Here is an 18,220-nt window from a genome sequence, read left to right as displayed (position 1 = left end):
TCACCCTCTGTTACATATAAATATAAAAATGTAAAAGAAAATGATTCCCCCCCCCCCTTTTTACCATGTTTCCATTTTTGACTTGATGCATATCAGATGATTCTACCTTTTGAAAACGCATTTATTTAAGGAAGCAAATTTTTTTTTCTTTCAAGAGTACAAATAGTTCTGCTCTGGGAGTCCTTTCTCCAAATTAAGTGTTCATTTCCAAAAGCCATGGGGGAGAAAAGCAAGCTTCATTTGCTCTAAGTTTGCTGCGATATTTGGCTACTATAAAATCCTAATTCATGATACAGTAAATAGTTGTTATTTATTTTTGTCAAACATGTCTTTTATACTTTACTATACTTGCATAATTCCCTTGGTGCCTTATGAGATTAGCGTGATTTCAAAGTGTTGAGAGCGTCAGTGCCTGCGAGATTTTGGTGCTTGGCATGCCTTGGTCTTGCCGCGTTCAGATTCGATGTAAATGCGGTCTCAGTAACAGAAAACCATTTGGACAGAGGTGGTTTTCCTTTCATCAGAGATTAATAATAGAAGTGTGGAGACTGGTTAGGAAGGAGCAGGACGTTCTTGTATAGCTGCTTCAATCCTTGTTACATCTTTGGCATCTGGCGTTTTGCAGGCTGCTGTTTGGATGGTGGAGAAAGCGCCCACGTGGGAAAGGCATGGGAGCTCCTCCACAGGGCAGAGAAGGGGATCGATTCCTGGTGGTGGGATCAGGCCCTGTCTGAGCAACTGTCCTGTTTCTTCTGGGTGAGTTTGGAGATGCGATGCGAAGTATAGCATACATTTCCTTCAGTATTGTGTTGGTACTGAGACATACCATAGCAGCTCATGATACTATAATTGTTGTAACAAGTCTGTCATACACACTCATTTCCTATCTTGAAATTATCTTTTTAGAAAATTTCCCCTTAGTGTATGAACTAAGCTCTTCATTATTTCTCTCATCTTTGAGGTTTTGCAAAAAATAAAATTAATTGTAAAAATAACTTTGAAATTTCCAGAACAGATTTGCAGTAATGTAATTGCTGAAACCACGATCTCTCACAAGTAAGGTTACAGCTAAAAAATGCAAAGCAAACAAACCCTACTTCCCAGATGCTGTTTTCATTTAAGATACAATTCTCCTCACCCTCATATCAGACTTCAGATATGTATAAAATAATGGATATCACACTGCAATTAAAATCTCCTGAATGCTCCTTATTTTGGAGAATATCATCCTTTCCAGTGCCAAAGTTACTTACATTCCATACAAATCTGCTGCTTCTTCAGTTCTATCATCAGTAATTCCTTATTCAAGAAATGAAGAATTACAAAACAGATTTATCATACTCTGGCAGAATGACTCCTAGAGGAATTTTGTAACTCTTTTGCATACGCTCTCATTCTGAGTCTTACTTCTGCATTGCATCCAACTTCTTAGCCATGGAAAGTGGAGAAACTTAAAAAAAAGTTTGCCTTCATGCAGAGAGATTAACTATTCCTTAGCTCAGTCTCATCTGGTAGAGCTATCTCTTGTGAATAATTTATTAAATTGACTTAGTTCTTTTTCAGTTCACAAATCTTCTGGATTGCATGTTATTTGTTATTATTATTACCAGTACTATTGCAATGCCTAGAAATTGTAGTTACAGAGGAGGAGGATGTCTTGACTGTAGTGTACAAAAAGATAATCCCTGTCTCACAAAGGTTACTGTTTAAGTATGAAAAACAGAAGTGTCTGGAAGAACTACATGCACACAGAGACAATAGGACAGTAATGATTACCAAGAGGGACTGTGATCTCTGTATGCCAAATTGTTTTCAAGATTCTTAAGTATCATAACAAAAGAAGGTTTTTAAGCAGGTATTCAAAAGAGATTAGCAGTTTTCATTTTGTAAATATCAATGGGAGCTCCTCCAAGTTTCAAGTGCAAAATGGATATAGAAACAAAGGCAGATGTTTAAAAATATAGTAAGCAGGCAACAGGCATCACTGGCCAATCACAGCTCAAATACAACCTCTTGCTGTTATATGAGAGATGGCAAATACAAATGGAATATATTATGAAAGGTTTTAAAGGTGAAGATCAGTAATCTGTTTGATGTACTACAACAAAGAAAAGATGCAAAGAGAGCATTGACAAAGTCAAATGAGGAAAGATTGATGACAAAAATGAAATGATGAGAGAAATGAACTTTGAAAGAGCATATTGGCTGTGTGTGGCCAAGAAAGTTCTTGCTAAGGAGAAAGATGTTGCAGCGGTAGCTGCCTGAAGGAGGGCATCTTAGAAGTGTAAATAGTTAATGAAGGATAAATCTTAGTGGTGCTGTACAAAAAAAATTGGCGAAACTTAGGCATAGCCTCAATATGAGGACCCAGACAGGCCAGTTCCAGAAACAGTGTCCTGAAGTTTTACTGATAGTGATGCAGCTTATGCATAGTGAGTGAGGAAGAAGATGGCAGATGCTTGGAAAGGAATTATGAGCCCTGTTTAGATTTTCTGGGCTTGAGGTGACATCTTGACATCTAGAAGATGCTTAAGATACAGGAGAAAGTTCTAGTTTGGGCAAAAGGGATAGGTAGAAAGGAAGAAGTGGGAGGGATCGTGGACAGAGCTTGGAAAAGAACTGATACTCAAGAAGGATAAGAATCACATATTGGCTCTTGGGTTGCATGTAGCCTGGGAGCCGCTTCATTTGAGTGCCAGCATTGGAAGGAGGTAGAATGGTAAGGGAAGAAACTGCTTCTGTCAGTGACTGCACAGAATATGCTCAGTGAATTTAGAGGTGAAAGGCAGAAGGAAGATAGGGATGTGCATGGACTTTGTGCATACAGGAGCATGAAGGCGTGTTGGAGTCATAGGGGAAAAATTCAGAAAAGATCTAAGAGAAAACAGAAAGTGATGTGACTATGAGTGAAACAGGGGACACGCCCAGAGGGAATGACTGGAGCAAGTGGAGTAGGTAAAAAGGGAGAGATCAAATGAAAGTTCTGTGGCTCTAACAAAGGAGGAGGAAAGAAAAGTTCCATTGTATGGCCATCTGGCTTTAATAGCCTTAGAAATACATAGTAACATTGAGCTTTTATGACATTCGTACCTAACAAGCCTCTCCTGCTCCCAGTCCTGCAGCTGGGAGGTTGAAAGCTAGCTTGAGTATTTTTTTCAGTGGCAGCGTATTTTTTCATGTTGTAGACTTCCGTGTAATTGCCTTTATGTGACACTTTTCTGCTTTGAGCAAATTTCATTTGATGCTTTTGAAAACAGTTCACACAGTAAATAAACAATTCCTTGAGAAACAAGAAGCTCTTCCTTAGGAAAGCTTTTCATCAAACTACTTTTCTTGGAGTCCTAGCCTGTGAAACCAAAATATGGCTTCAATTGTATTTGTGCAATCATTTTTTTTGCGCAGTATTGGATAACTTTTTTGCATGCAAATCAGTAGGCTTTATTTCTTAGGTCATTAATTAAACTTTGCATTTGCAAATGTAAGTACATGTAAGTAGGATTTGTTAATTTGTTTGGGAGCGGTAGATAAAACTTTCTGTATCCAACTGTTTCATATACAACATGCACTTCTCCTCAGATATGCTTCTGCCAGGTTCAGTCACGGACTTCTGGATATGAAAAAAGGGCTTTTTTGTCTGTTGCTTTCATAGGAATTCAGCTTTAAGGGGTGAGTCACTAATTTTTCCACCTAGGAGGTCAATCCTTATTGTTCCTTCTATAATCAATGGGGAGAGGGTTTCTACTGAGGATACTTCAGGATACCTGCAAGGCTCCTGCTCTGAATCAGCATCTTTAGAGGAACCTATGGAGGCAACTTTGTGAGGTTGGCCTCATCAGGCTTTGCAAATACTTCCCCAGATTTCTTTTATATCTTCGTGCAAAAATTGCTTACGTGATTTAAACTGTGACTGGATATAGAAGCACCAGAATAAAATGCTGAGAAAGCTTCACATTATGTTTGAAGCTTCTTGAACAGTTTGGCTTAGACTAACTGACCCAATCCCAAATTCTAACAGAATGAAAACTTTGGTCTCAAAACAGAAATGAAAGAGGAGAATTAATATCCAAGATTTGGAATGAAATTTGCTTTCACTATTGGGCGCAGGGAAGGATGGAGATGACGGCTTCAGACATGAACCACTAATTTTAGCAAGGAAGAAAGGAAGGAAGTTGAGCAGACTTCAAAGTTAATTTAACTGTCATAAGTATATGTACAACAGAGTTTGTAGTGGGAAGTACTGTCTTTTGCTAGACTGGCTAATGTTGTTGGAAAATAACACATCTTAAATTTGCTTTTTCAGCAATAACAAATTGCCTAGTAAAATATAGTACCTCATACAATGGACTTTTCAATCTGATAGCCCAAAATATTTAATTTGGGGTCGATCTGCAACTTTTTCCTACAGGCATAGAAATAAACATTGCTTCAGAGTAACTGTTAATTTGGATGCCTAAATAATATAAAAACCTGGAAACCAACCGTTTGCTTACCTTTTTGTTTAGTTTTGGGACTCTTTTAACTGCTTTTTTTGCCTTCTTCAGAATATTCTTTCTGGTTATCATCTTTGGTTGAAACTATTCATGTTTTTGTTAAATTGGTTATTGGTTTCAGTTGTCACAGAAATGCTACTCGACTTTGTTTTTAGATCTGGAATTATAGATAAGTCAAAGTATTAGTATTCAGAAATATAACAATGAAAGGTATCTTTGAGATGTTTCTAGATCAGGTATAGGAAGGATTCCACAGTCTGGTTAAAAGATTATGAACTTATTGAGAGCTAACTTACTGAGAGATGAAAAACATCAGTCCTTTTGGGAGAGATTTAGAAAATTAGTTTTCCTGCCTTGGGTGTGACGGGTAAAGGAACAAAAAGTAGTGCAAAATCCCTTTAAAAAAAACTCTCAGAAATGAGGATTTTTTCATTAATGATTGAATGCAAGAAAACATATGTTAAGAAACTTCCTGCCATATCACTTTCTTTAAAGCGCAGTACAAAAGCTTGGCTCAGAGGATGTAATGGGAAAATGTAATCAGCAATGTGGACCTTGATGAGGAAGTGAAATTATTGTCATACAAGTTCAGAATAGCATTTCGCCATCTTTCCATGAACAGGAGGGCACTGTGTTTATATCATTTGACTAAAATTAACATTGACGTGTCATATGGGCTAGCCCCGTTCCTGTCCCATCTTTTATCTCTCTAAGTGCACCCTTGAAAGTTGGGTCTTCTGTCATTACTTATGTGTCACTAGATGACCCTGTCCAGTTGATACTGGTATCACTTCTCCTCCTCCAGTCTCTTTTGCTATTATGAGAGGCAAGTGTTAGAGAAAGGTGGTGAGGAATCCTCTACTGCCTGTAAAGATAGAATAAGAACTTGTACCAGTAGGAAGGAACGTTTCTCATGGAGTTCAGTGGCCAGATGGGATACCTGTATTAGACCTAAAGATAGTGTGACACTTGGGACCAGGCGTAGTGTTTGAGGCAATCTAAGATGGTGAGGAAGGTTTGCTTGTGGAAACTGCAGAAACAAAGAGCTGACTGTCTGCTTCATAATATTTATGTCTGGTAATGATTGAGGTACATAATCTCTGGTTATGGAGATGAGTAAGTTAGAGTTGGGAGAGAAAATTCAAGAAACTGAGGCCTGGAGAGGATGTCTTACTGCTGTATGCTGTCAGGACAGAGAAAGACTGGGATCAAATACCTTACGCTTATTTCTGGGGCCTACTGAAGTATCTGCAGTATATATAAAGCTGAGTTAGGGGCCAATGTTTGAGAAAGCAGGGCTGGAAGAGCAAAGTTTATTACTGGTTTCTGTAGCATCTGTGAAGACAAAGGGAAAATGGTTCTCTGAAAACAAATAGCTTGTAGTGTTTCTGCAGTTGGCTGAGGTACCAGTACAGTGCTTAAGGCTACCTTGAGTTTTGGGACTAGAATTAGTTTGAGAAAGCAGAGTCTAGAAAGGGTTTTGCTATTTGATCATGAAATGTCTACAGATTTACAGCAAGAGAGAGCTTCTATGGCTGTTAAAGATTATGTTTAATTTGAGGTCTGCTGAGGAGCTAACCGTGTGCTTAAAGTAAGGGTGTGGTTTTGGTTTAGAATTAGACTTCAAGCAAACAGGGCCTGGAGAATGGCTTTAAATGCTGAAAACCGTAGTGCCTGCAGATACAGAAATAAGAGTCAGTGCTTTCTGCAGTATTTCAGGCATTGTGGAGATAGGTGTACTAGGTTTAAGGATAGGGTTTTGGAGGGTCCGCTAGCTTGGGGGATTTGGTTGGGATGATGGCTGATCACTCCTTTTTTAATTGCTTACACCTATTGTGACTCTGGTTTTGTCTGAGCCATTGTCCTTGGCTCTGCAAGGTTTTTGGAAGTGTCCAGATAACATGCAAGAGAACTATGACTAGCCTTTAAAATGCAGATTGAACTGAACTCCAATCTGCTTCATAAATGAAGGCCATCCATACTGCCTTATTTAACTATTAAGTATTGAGTTGCCTTATGTTATACAGCTGGACTGACTGTTTTTTTTTTTTCTTTAGATGTCTGTAACTCACTTCACCTTCTGTTTTCCAAGTGCCCTTTTTCCCAGTAGGGCAATGTTTTAGGCTATAGCTTTTTCTTACAGTAATGTTCGTTTGTATCAGCCTTGCCATTTTTTGGACTTCACACTTTCATCAGCCCAAAGAACCCACACATATTTATGGGATATGGGTAGTAGGAGTAATTTTTCAGGTGAAGCAACTATGAAGGTGGCAGACTTACTCACTGAGTATGTGCCTGTGCGAGAGGGAAGGAAGAGGTTGTCAGTGTGTGTGGGAGCTGACATCATTCCTTCATTACAAGGGTATTTTCCTAATCTGTATAATCGGTATGCTGAGATCTACCTCATGATCTCTACTCCATACTCAAGACTCTGGGATGAACATCTAAGAGAAGTTTTTACTTCTACATTGGTCAAACAGAATTTCTGGTATTGAAATGGGGCTCCCAGCAATTTTCAGTCATTTTGAGGGTTTTTCAGGAATAATTTAAAATAATTTAAACAAAGATGAGAATCAGCCTGGCTAGATGTAACATGGTAGAGTCTGTCTCTAATTCCAAATTCATTTTGTCTGTGAATAACTTCATCCTTTGATGAAAAATAAAGCAGTTTATTAATTATATAAGGAAGAGCAGAAGTATACTAACAAACTTGATTGCAAAATGCTTTTTTCTAGTTCTTACAACAAAGCACAAATTCATTTCTGCACAGATTAAATAGGACCCTACTTCTATCATTAGATTTATTTCTATTGGAGGGGTTGTACCAGCTATGACTGAAGTAAGCATCAATCTTTGGTGACTTTGCTAGGAAAGAGACTGTGCAGCAGTATCTTTTCTTTCTGCATTCCAGAAGCTATTTTCCAATATAAAACTGACCTGATATTAGTACATAAAAATATAATTTTCATGTCATATTCCTGGTAGAAGAATTGATGCTTGTAATTTTCAGAAAACACAAGCCTCTTACTTAAAACTGCAATTTTAGTCCAACCAAGTGAATGTTGTAACAAACACTTTCATTGTTCTAATTATATCCTCTTTGCGTGAGGCTTATCTATAATTACGGGAAATTAGGGAATATCTCAGCTGTGGAAATATAATAACACTTTACGTTAGTATTTTTAGATCTATTTTGCAAATGTAGGTATGGACAATACTTGACTTCCAAGTCTCACATTAATTAGGTCTTCATATGTTGGGAAACTCCTGGCTGGCAGAGCCAGCCAAAGACTTTTTAGTGGGCTAGGACAAACTGAATTTTCCTAGCCAGAGAATGCTTGAGGCTTCCAAATTTTTTTTTTTTTTTTTTTTTTTTTTTTTTAGTAGCAATAAAGAGTCAGAAGAAGAGGAAAAAGGGAAGGAAGGCTGGGAGTAGGGAAGTGGGCTCTTGGGTGAAATAGAAAGGTAGCTGAGAGAGGGTAGTGGCATTTTGGCAGGGGGCAAGGGGCTCTGAGGAGGAGACAAAGAACTAATAGTAGTGTCAATTTTGGGTGAAGACAAGGTTAGCTTTTTTTTCCTCTTTGCTCTCAATCAGCCTCATCTGTGCCTTGGGATTCTCCTGTCACTACCTACCAAATCCGACAAACCTGCCTTGCCCATACCGCTGCCTACTGCTACCTCCATCCCAAGAAGCAGTGACCATGGTGTGGGGGGAGGCAGGGGAGAAAGGGCAGGTCTGGGAGCAGGATTGAAAGAGAAGCTGAAGAGCAGTATAGTTAGTTCTTGGGATCACATGGTACATATCATCTCACTGGTTCTGTTCTGTTTCTGAGGTTTTGCTGTTAACTTTGATTTCTCCTGTTCTCTGCACCTTTTTTAGAGGACTGAAATGCTTGATCAGCAGCAATCTGGGTGCAATGTAACGGTCTGTGATATATAGGAGGTCAGATTACATGGTCTAACGTTCTCAGTGGCCCTTGTGAGAACAAACACCTCAAGCGGTCAAGTATCAAAATAACTGAATCTTGGCTGAGACTGAGCCTTCTGAAATTTAGTTTATCGTTAGATATGCCACGTGAGCTGCCCTAAAATGGTCTTGAGAAGGCCACTTTCAAAGAGCCCTCTGGGCAACAGTCTGTTCTGGTTGGAATCATGTTAAAATTCTCATCCACTGTAATGGGCACTTATCTTATAGCTCCATTTCTTGTAAAATGTACAGCAATTATTCCACAGAAAAAACTTGTGTAAGTCAAGTGTTGGACATGTTTTTAGCACTAGTAAGACCTTCTGTCAGACCAGAGCTTGTGAACTGTATTGTGGATCATTCAAATAATTAATCTTTATGATCCTTCTTCTGGTACCTCCTCTGGCCTCCTCATTCTGTGCTGGAAAACAATGGGGAGCAATATGTGAGAGAACAGGCAGTTTCAGGGTGTTTCAAGCTCCCTCCAGTACAGTGTGGCTAGTGAACAATGGAAACTATGGCAATTAATATCCAACACTGTCATCCGACTATTTAAGTGCTCTTCTCTTTTCCCATGTAGGAGCAAGCACGTTAGTTTAAGCCAAGCATGCTTTAAGCTCCCCTGTGTCACTTCCCCCTAAGATAATGGAGAAGTATTTCAGCAGCTAAGAGCCAGTTTTGCTGTGGCCTCTTAGTGGATGTGGTATCCGCTGCCTTTCAGCTAGGATTTGGAGGCTGACCCTTTCATTGGTTGGACATAACAGCAATGGACCAAATAACATTGAGGACCCAGGCCCTGGCCTTAGGTTTGGGCCAGAAGTGCAATGGAAACTGGGTGGGTTGGAGTGTGCGAGTTATTTCTACAACTGATGGGAAAAACATGCAGTACCATGACATAGTAATCTTTCTCTTTTTTATGAATACGTTGAAGTAACCCACATGAGCTAGGTTTAGAGCTATGTTAGGCTGGAGATAAAAGACATGGCAGTAGTATTGATTTATATTATGACTGCATTTGGCCCTGTGTCATACAGATTGGTTCTTGTGTTTACTTTTTTGGATTTTTGCTCTTGGCTTTGAGAGAAATATAACAGATGTTCTAAGAGCCCTACTTCCATAAAATTATCTTTTCTACTTTGGGAGCTATGCAAAAGGCTATTCAAGTTGAGTGTTTTTATGAAATGAAGCAAGAACAATATTTTGTTAATACGTTCATTTGAAAGGAAAAGGTGTAGTGAGGGCAGCAAGTTTTTTTTTTTTCTGGAGGAAAAATTTTATTCAAAATAATTATCTGTGCAGAGAATAGCTTATTAGAAAATCATTCTGGACTGTAAACTGTTCCTTAGTTATGCCATTGCAGATGTCCTAGTGATGAATGTGTCCCTTCTATAAGTACCTACTTTTATTAGTACTAACTTCCTGAAGACTTTTTTTTCCCCTATGCTTAATCTTAGTTAAAATATTACTCAAGTGTTTTTGCTTCCCATAGTATCTCCTCTACCCTTAAAGAAAGTTACCTGGTAGACACAAGGGCTCTGCAGATGGCATCCGCAGCCCTCAGAATGGGTAAGGGTAGGTCTTGAGGCAAACTAAAAAAACATAGGTACCAATATCACATATTTAAGAATAAAATTGTTATCATGTCCTGTTTTGCCCAATTCAGTGATGCCAAAAGCTTTTGGCCTTCACAGGATTCCATTTAAGAGTCTTACAGCTGCAGATGACACAGCTGATGCCTTTATATGTCTTCCAAGGGACATTCTAATGTGATTACAAAAGCACATTTTGTCAGAGTTTTATCTCCCTATTCTGTTTCTTAAGGAAATTCCAGGGCCACTGACATGTAGAAAGTTATGTTCAAGACCTACAGTTTCAGCTTCTGGCATGTTGTTTAAAGTGTATTTATTAGCATCCTTACTCCTATTTGTTGTCCTCTTGACAAAACATAGACGCAGCATGCTACTTTCTCTGACATATGTAATGCCAGCCTATTATGTTGTTTGATTACAAAGCTGCCTACAATGTTATCTAATTATATTTGGTGATACAAAGCCTTGTATTAATTTTCTTGGAGTCCTGGCAAACCCATTTTGGAAGTTCGTTTTCTATGGATTGAGAGTAGCTCCTTGGTGATAGTGTCATGGCAAGAACCATGAGTGTATTCAGGACCAATAGCATTATTTTAAAGTAGGGGGTGATTTATACTGTTAATAGTTTCAGGCAAGCCAGTAACAACAATAACGCTAAGTGAACAGACCACTATGTAAATAGAGGAAAAGCTAGGCTTTACTGAATTTGCCTAGAAAGGCAATGTTTACTGACAGATTGGATGTCTCTATTTAAGTGTTTTAATTATAAATGAACTTAATATTTTTGAGTAAGTGCTTCATGAAGGAATGACCTGTGTTGTGACTAAACTTTTAACTTATTAAATTACCATGTAAGTTCATGCTTCTACAATGAAGTTTTTGCCAGAGCATAGCAAGTGCCTGGGGAAGTGGTAGCTAACTCCACATATGAACTTCAACTGTGTATTGCAAAGCTGCTTTTTCAGAAATGTTCTTTCATTGTACAGTTCAATAACCCATAGTCTCCAATTCATTAGAACAATTGCTTCTTTCCCAGCTTTCTACTTATTTGGATGTTTGCCTTTCCACTGTATGCAGTAGAGATGACCGGTTTCATTTTTAAAGAGCTCTTTTGAGCAATTACACTCTCTCAAAGCAAGTTACAGGGTAAACTCAGAAGTGAGGAGGAGAAGCCAGGGAGGTATTTTAAGAGAGTAACTGGTGTGTATCAGTATCAGTTTGCAGTGGATCTGAATTTTCTTGAATGCTCCAGAGTCACAGAATGGCACAGAGCAGATTTTTTTACTTCTGCAGCTGCTCATCTTACCTTGTTTCCTTCTTGTCATCCTTCCGTACACCTGAAGCTGCAAAAGGGCCCAGCAGAGAGACCCTTTGAAAAATCTTCACCAAGAGTGATTTGAGAGCTGGGCAGAGTGTTCCTTTTTGGTGTAGGAAAGTGAAAAATTGAGTCCAGCAACTGGAATTTGTGTGTGTTATGGGTGTGTAAAAGATGAAAAGAGATGTTAAAGGCTGAAGCCCAGTGTACTGTCCTATTTGATTCCAGAGGAGCAATATATAGTTACCAGAAAGTGGCTCTTGAATCCAATTCAGAATTGCCAGGTATTCCCTGCATTGTACTGAAAATCCATGGTGCCATTATCGAGCACTTTAAAAGCAAGAATAAGGCTTTTTCTATAGTGATACTAAGTAGTATGGCCAAAGAAGTAGTGAGCGTGCCTTCCTGTTGTGCCAGCCACTTCCCCTCTGACAGCAGTGGGTATCTCCTGGTGCTGCAGGTCAGCAGAGGCAACCAAATTGTTAGGGGTCTTTTTTGTGAAAAACATCTGCAAAATATGTGGGATGTAATCACAGAGAAAATATTAGGCTGACCACTCTGCAAGTATAGACAGCATTTGGTGATAGCTATAAATCAGTGCTGAATTAATTTTCACTGGAACAGTGAACACTCTGAAGTCAGAGAAATTTGTCTGCAACATTTGCTTCATTCGCAGTCTTCAAAGATGCAGCATGTTCCCAGCTGTTTATTCCACCACTAACTAAATGCTACCAAGTCCGAGCTGAGCCAGAATAATTTGGCAAGTAAGTCTCCAGCATCAGAAGATGAAATTAATTTGGTTTCAATTTTCACTGTACAAAAAAGAATAGCCTTTGTTTTTAAGACTGAGAAATTCTGATAATGAAGAAAGTAATAAGGAAGTTTTCCTGGCATATGTTTACCTCTGATAGATTCTCCATGTTGTAGATTCTCCATGTTGTTCACACATTGTAACATACATACTTATTTTCTCCACCAAATACAACTGAGCCAATACTTTTTGCGAAAGTTAGTCTTCCACTGAGAAGACTTTTATCTACTTACGGGAAGAAGCTAGGCTTGAAAGGCAATGCTTTCCAGAACCAAACAAGGTAAAAAGTCCTTGATCTTTCCAGATGCTTCCTCTGGGGACATGCCCTTCTGTTTGAAATCTCAAAATGTATAGTGAGTCATTAAGTTGTCTCTTTCAGTGTTCATGCCTATGAACTATTTAAGGTTTCTGTTTTGGTGCGAGCTGAGGGACACTGGGAGGTACACAGGAGAACTATCTTTTGTAGTTGGCATAAATGTTTATTCTAATGTTATTAATGAAATGTTTTCTTACTTGAAGTGTTAGCAGTCTAACATTTCCTCAGTTGGGGTATTCAGTGTCCATGCTTATCACACCTACTTTCAGGAGCCAAAGCCACTTCTCAGGTGTCATCTTTTGTATCTAGGATTAATCCGTAGGTCTCTCTTTGTTCCCCTGCTCCCAACTCCTACAGCTGAAATGCATATAATCCTTAAAGTTTTATCCCAGACACTAACACTATATGGCTCTTTCCTTAATTTACTTTAAATCCTCTTCTACCCTTCCCTTCAGAGTGGTTTGATTCAGCCAGACAGGATTTCTCTGTTGCTTAGGTGGTCGCTGCAGGCATCTCCCTTCAACTTGGTGGTCAAAGATTTACTGCCCTGCCTGTGTCTGCATTCCACCAGAGCTGGCCAGGGCCAGAGCAGCCAGAAATTCTGGGTTATCTTGAGGCCGTTGCTTCATATTCACATTGTTCCTTTAGGCAGTTTACACTAAACTCATGTTCATGTTGCAAACCATGCATCTCTATGGCAGGCAGTGTTAGGGCATTTTTAGAAATGATCCTAGACCCTCTCGTTTGTCTGGTGTCAATCACATATCACTTGTAAGGGTAGACAGGATAAATGGGGGCTGAACAAGAACACCCAATGTAATTATACTAATTCTTTTGGGGAAAATTGAATTGCCGTAGAGTCAGCCCCCAACGTAAGCGTGACTGTGACCTTGAGCTAGGTAGTTCTTCTGTCTCTGTACAGCAATGTCTGCAGCATTCACAGAAAAGGTGTGAACCAGAGTCTGGCTTTTCTTGGAGTACGGGTGGAGAATTCACCTATCATTTTGAAATAAAGCTTCAATATTAAAGAAAATGCCAGTGTTGCTATTTCAGGAAGGGAATCTTACTTTTGTGCTTGATGGAAGTGAAAACGGCAGCATCAGAAGACTACCATTCTCCCCTTCAGCTTCAAGAAAAAGGGTATCCTTCTTAAATTTAAAGCAATCCTCCCACATTCTTCCCCACATCTTATGGTATGGAGGGAGCCATAAGGCTCAGAGCCTCAGTAGAGTTTGGCTCTCTGCAAGTATAAATTCAAGAGTAGCATGTTTGCAGCATTGGTGAGGATGATGTTACAGATGTGGAAAGAAGGAATGTTTTGCCAGCCAGTGAGCACTGGCAAGAGCTAGAGAACACAGTTCAGCAGTTAGAGTCTGTGTTCGTCTAACTGGGCCCCTGGGAACAGTGAGAGCACAAAGCAGACTTAGTTTGTTGGAAGCAGCATCAGCCTGTTCATTTTACTCTTTGGAGAAAGTTGGGTCTTGGTAAGCTTGGTTGGATGCGTCATTGCACTGCATGCATATACTTTTGGCTTCAGTAATGGGAGGGATATTCAATGCTGAGAACAAACTGATTTAGAATATAAAGGGGAAAAGTAGCTTGGATGCAAAAGGAGATTGGATTAGCTGAATCATACTGTAGCTCTTCTTTTTTTTTTTTCCCCAGGAAACACATCAATCAGATTATTTACTTTGTGGCAAACTCTTTGTTTTATTTTCAGGGTGTTTTTAAATATGTAAAATGGCATCTTAATGAAACAGAAATAATATATATTAAGACTAGGATTGTTTTTCAAAGAAGCCTAAACTAATATCATGATTTTTGGATGTGTAAACTAGTTCTTCAATTTTCTTTCTGTTTTATGGTTTGAAAGAGTTTCTTTTTGCTAGAAATCTGAAGTGGATAAAATAGGTTGGCTGAAAATGGTGGTAGGATTAGCTGAAGGGTGTTTCAGTTCATAATATTTTTCAAGAAACATATACATCAACATTCTAAATTTCTTCCCATGTCGGCTTCTCTCTCTTGGATAGGCATCAAGAAGGAAGAGAAATTAAATAAATTAAATTCAAGAGTTCTGAGTGTATTAGTTCCTCCCATACCCTAATGCATGGGCAAGCATGTGGGACGATTGCTTTCAATTTAGAAGGGATTCCCATTTCTTGAAGATGAATGGGAGAATGGAAATGTTGATAATGAGATTAGTTGTTTACCCACGCTTGCCTCCAGCAGTGGATGAACAGTACCGGAAGATCTGCCTATATTAGACTTGTTTCAACTAGCTGATATCAGGTGATTGAAACTGAAGTAGGCCTGTGGACTTTCACTAGGTGACATGTAATTGTTTTACACTCCTACGTATGCTTTTGTCAGCATTCAGAAACATTCATACTTTCCATTCCAACAGTAAGGTGCTCCAGAAATTATCCTTGCCCCCTGGGTGCACTTTGCACAGCTCTGTGCAGCACAGATACTTGGCAGACAAATTCTCCTTGTTCTTTATTTAAAACTGAGATACTTTTTGAATGGCTTGCTGATGCCAAATCCTGCCTTCCTTATTCTGTATTAGCCCTCAAATGGTTTCTTGCTTCACTAAATAATACCATAAAAATGTGTGGAATCTGTAGTTCTAGTAGTTTGGAAGGTTTTTATAGGTGATTCTATAAGCACCAAGATACGTGTGGAGAAGCAACTCCCTGAATTAACTGGTTGCTATTTAAGCATTTCAGTTCATGTCAATTCCTGATCTAGTATTTATCCAGATCCTCCCTGATACATGGTGGCAGCACTTCTTTTAGGAGGACCTATTGGAAAAAACAACAAAATATGTAATAAATAGAGTGCTGACGCTGCAGTAATCGAGTTTGGCTGCATCCTATTGTGAGAGGAGCAAGGCTTGTACCACATGCAGTATGCATGGTAAAGCCAACTGACGTGACGGATTGCAACAGTATTCCTCAAGAAGGGCTTTCCCTAGTGGATGACTATTGGAATAATAATATGAATTGGAGAGATCTTTGTACCGGAGATCTGTACAGACAGATCTTTCTCAGCCCATTAAAATCACTTACTGGTTAAAGTTACTGGAGTAAAGACAATAATTTTCTCACTTAAGAAAAACACATTTGCTCCCTTTTTTTCTGAGTATCCACAAATCCTCAGGCTATTTGAATTCAAACCAGATTTGGAAATATGATTTTATTTTTTCTTCCCAGGGATAAGTAAACAAAATAAAATAGAGTTTTTCTTTTCTTCCAATTATCAAACTCACTTCTAGGCTACAATTTAGAAGCATTTTTCAGCATTGCACTAATAATTTTCATATACTTTTGATGTGGTTTTCTACTATGTTTCTTCTGAGCATTTGCCCTTTACTTCTTACCTTTGAAATCCACCAGCTTCCAAAGCTGCTGCATTGCTGCAAATAGCTGATCATAATATTATGGTTTTTATTCTATAATAATTTTTTCTGATATCTTCTTCTTTACTGTTGACTTCAGAAGCTTGATCTGCAAAATTCTTCTGACCTGAGATAAATACTGGTCTTTTCACCCTTGTATCCAATGCTCAGACCCTTTTTTATTTTTTCCATTCCAGTGAGAAGGAAAATAGAAGAATAGAGCTGAAGGCTCATCAGCTTAGCTTTGAGTCATAATAAACTATGAAACTGTTTCTAAGCAGGTTAGTCTATTTCCTTCTAAGACTTTGTGTAACTGGCCCTGCGAGTATGGAGGAAGGAGTAGGTTTCAGATCTTTTGATTTTAGTGAGGTGTTTGATGTTGTTCACATAAGCAAATTAGGGAAACATGATGCAAATTAAACTACTGTAGGATGGGTAAAGTGGAAGAATCTGATGCTTCAGGAGAATGTCTTGTGTACAATAATATTTTTCAGTAAGTTCAAAGGCAGTAGAACTCAAAATGATCTTGACAAATGGAAGAAATGGTCAAAATTATCTGACTGGTAAAAACACGATGGGATTTAAATTAAATCATGTATAAGGAACAGTCAGTCATAGGTTTTGATGGAGAGCAAGCGGTTAAGTGACAGGAAAAGGACTGAGTGGGTAAAAACATGAAAATGAGTCAACAGTGCTGCTGCTGTGAAATGACAAATCCTGGGTTATATAAATGAAGAGTTTAGCTTGTAAGATATATGAAGTAACCCCCCATTAGACACTGGCAAAACTTCAGCAGCAACACTGTGTCTGGTTTTGGGCAGTATGCTTTTAAGAAGGATGTGGACTAACTGGAGATGAAACAGGAGAGCAGTAACAGTGATCAGGGATCTGGAATACAAGACCTATGAGGAAAGATGGAAAAAACTGGAAGACTAAGGAGAGACATACTGCTCTTCAAATATATAAAAGGCTGCTCCAAAGATGAGGGAAATAACGTCTGTTGTTTTTTTTTTCCCTCCACATCTCCGTTAGGTAGGATGAGAAATAAGGAGTTTCAACTGCAATAAGGAAGACTTTGCTAGACAGTAGGAAAACACTTTATGAAGGTAGGGATCGTGAAATGTTCAAGGAGATTTCTCGGGAGGGTTTTCAGTCATCACTGTCAGAAAGAGCAGTTTAGAGAGAGATCCATTAGGATCCATAGGCACTAGTGATTCTGCCTAAAAACAGACAGTGTTAACAGATATCTGCTCAGGTTCTCTTCTAGCTCAATTCTGTATAATCCTGGGAAAGACCAGATGATCATGGCTGTTTGGGGTGCAAAGGCACAGATCTACTGTATGTTGTGTGGAGTATCTTTCTGCTCTGTCAACAGTCAGCTCACTGTTAATCTCCTGCATGAACTCACAATTCCTTCTCCCCATCTCTTTACCATCTGGACACTTTCACTTTTATTCCTTGTGAACTGCTCATTCTATAGTTTTGCCCCTTTATTCAAGGAAAAAAGATGTTAAATATGGTATAAATGGAACTCCTAATAAACCAGGAAAGTATTAGTTTTATTTCAGATAAGGAAAATGCAACTGGCCTGGAAGAGAGCCCATCTCTGGGGTGATGGGCTCGTTACCTGGTTATCTGAGTGGTGATGTGATCTAGGGAAATAGATTTGATAAAACATGGAAAAGTTAAAACAGTGTTCTCTTGCAAAGTTAGGTTACTTTCTCTACTGGCTGGGTTTTCCAGGTCTCCTGTGTTGTTTCTTGTCATTTATGGTCTCTTACTCAATTGCTGTAACTGCACTGCAGGCCGGTGAGATATATATATATATATATATATATATATATACACATATATATATATGTGTATTTATATATATACTGTCTTCCTTCTCTTACATAATGTTTATTTGATTTTTAAATATGAACAGGGAGATAGATGGATAACATTCCCTGAAATCTAGGGAAATTCCTTGCTCTCCTTTGTGAGTGTTTCTGAAAGCTCATTTTATTAACAAGATAGTAGACAAATGGGAATCTTTTTTAGCTGCTTTTCTTTAAGTGGCCTTTTTTGTTTTTTCTCAAAACCATCTGTCTGTTCCCAGCAATGTCAAGTGTAGTCTGTCTGACCTTCCTCTTATTTAAATACTGTAAACTGTCTCTGAAAGCTGGAAGTTTCTTCAGATTTCTTTTAAGAAATGATATTAGGGGATCTACATTTTGGTGTCAAAAATGACTGTGTAGTTGACTATTTACTGTCGTAGTTGCTGCATGACATGAAACTTTCACAAATTATACTGAGACCAGACTCCAGCAGTTCTCCTCTGCAGACCATGCACCAA

At 38.7% G+C, this 18,220-nt stretch overlaps 1 long non-coding RNA gene across 2 annotated transcripts in view; it reads left to right on the top strand.

Annotated features, from left to right (window-relative positions):
* Positions 1-18,220, top strand: part of LOC112979761 (uncharacterized) — a 77,827-nt gene that overhangs the window by 6,688 nt on the left and 52,919 nt on the right. For both annotated transcript variants that reach the window (XR_010389726.1, XR_010389728.1), the window contains one exon: positions 626-756. This is a non-coding gene — a long non-coding RNA (uncharacterized LOC112979761). The remainder of the gene's footprint in view (positions 1-625; positions 757-18,220) is intronic.

Source organism: Dromaius novaehollandiae, chromosome 6, assembly GCF_036370855.1.
Source record: "Dromaius novaehollandiae isolate bDroNov1 chromosome 6, bDroNov1.hap1, whole genome shotgun sequence".
NCBI lineage: Eukaryota > Metazoa > Chordata > Aves > Casuariiformes > Dromaiidae > Dromaius > Dromaius novaehollandiae.
This window is presented reverse-complemented; position numbering and strand designations above follow the sequence as displayed.